This window comes from Cynoglossus semilaevis, chromosome 18 (assembly GCF_000523025.1).
Source record: "Cynoglossus semilaevis isolate Cse_v1.0 chromosome 18, Cse_v1.0, whole genome shotgun sequence".
Lineage (NCBI taxonomy): Eukaryota > Metazoa > Chordata > Actinopteri > Pleuronectiformes > Cynoglossidae > Cynoglossus > Cynoglossus semilaevis.
The window spans coordinates 3,432,207-3,433,808 of NC_024324.1; the positions used below are offsets into that span (position 1 = coordinate 3,432,207).

Consider the following 1,602-nt stretch of genomic DNA (forward strand, 5'->3'; position numbering starts at 1 on the left):
TTTTTTTTTTTGACTCTGACACTTTGAACCTGACAGTGTTGAACAGGACTGATGGGTGCACAGGAATGTCTTCTGTTGTACTTAACAGTTCAGGGGAGCTGAACCTGAGGAGTTCAGATGGAACTGTCTGTTAAAGCTAAACTTTAGATGGTGGAGAAGTGACGACATCTTCAGCTATTCAGATTTTTTCACACACACTGTGGGAAAGACAGTCTCCTTCGCACGTTAACCTGAAGGTTAACGTGTGAAGGTGAGATTCATGGTTCTGGGTTGAGTTTTTACTTAGCTCCTCATACATCTCTTTTGGACTAACACCGTTTCTTCTGGTTTTTCTATGAGTATCATGCATGGATGTGCAGGTTCAGAGAATCTTGTATAACTTATAACTCCTCAGTGGGAGCCAAGAGCTCCATGAAATTGTTAGTCATGATCAATCACAAAGCCTCTGATGGATTCTGCAGCACCACATGCTCCTCCATCACGACGGCAGGCTCAGCTGTTGAGGAACAGATGGACAGACTGATCTTTAGGCTCGGGGAAGCATAGGCAGCATGAGTGCAGAATGCAGGATCAGGAGGCTGAGGTCGGCCGTGGAAAGTAGACTTTTTTTTAAACATCAATTCAAACAAAGGGACAGCATTTTTCTAGACAGACACCTTGGAGGCTGGAGGTTCCAAAAACGTTAAACAAAAATCACATTTTTTTCTAAAGTTATTATCTAATGTTTATTTGCAATCCAGTCATGGGCCAGATTGGACCCTTTGGTGGGCCAGGTATGGCCTGCGAGCCACCAGTTGATGATCACTGCCGTACAGTCTCTGCTGGAGACACACAGCTCCTCCATTCTCTCATCATTTCTGCTTTTGTTTATATACTAAACCACTGAAGTGCTATACATGTAGCATTTGTTAGCCTAGCATAACACAAAATCTAATCCTAACTGCCAAATCTTCAAGTTCTAGCATCATCCTAGCAAAAAAATTTAAAAACCCATACAGATACGAACTTCTGGTGTGTCAGGCACACAGCTGGAACAGCTGGTGTTGAGCTGAATCAGAATTTGTGTATCCAGCCCTCAGTGTCGAGGGCCAGGCTTTCCTGATTGTTTGGATTGAACCTACCAGCAGGGAACGGTTCGACCGGGCCTCGTGCAGCGTACACACGTGTCAATCATGTGTCAGACACAGCATGAAAAACAGGCTGTCAGACAGGACTCTCTGTCCGACCTGCCTCTAAATCTGTCCACGTCCATCACACATACATCCATCTAACCCAGACGTCTCTTTAGGGTCTGACTGTGAGCTGGTTGGAACGAACCACCCAGGTCACCCAACAGAAGGAGGTGTGTAAATAGCTCCAATCGCTGTTTAAAATTGGACAATAACTTTAAAAATGATAAATTACAGAAAGAAACTTTTTTCTTTTTTTTTCTCTTCTACAGAGGCGAGGATAAGACTCAAAGATGCAGGTCATCCTTCTGTACGACCCCAGTCGATGGACCCCCGACAGATATGGCTGCACCAGCAGCATAAACATGAGGAACCATGTAGCTGTTTGGAAACCTCAGACGCCGGCTTCAGGAGGTCTGGATATTTGCATAAA

General features: G+C 44.6%; 1 long non-coding RNA gene across 1 annotated transcript in view; it reads left to right on the forward strand.

Annotated features, from left to right (window-relative positions):
• The window catches only part of LOC103393994 (uncharacterized), a 65,739-nt gene extending 64,137 nt beyond the window's left edge, over window positions 1-1,602 (forward strand). The window contains exon 6 of the long non-coding RNA XR_523079.3: window positions 1,442-1,602. This is a non-coding gene — a long non-coding RNA (uncharacterized LOC103393994). The remainder of the gene's footprint in view (window positions 1-1,441) is intronic.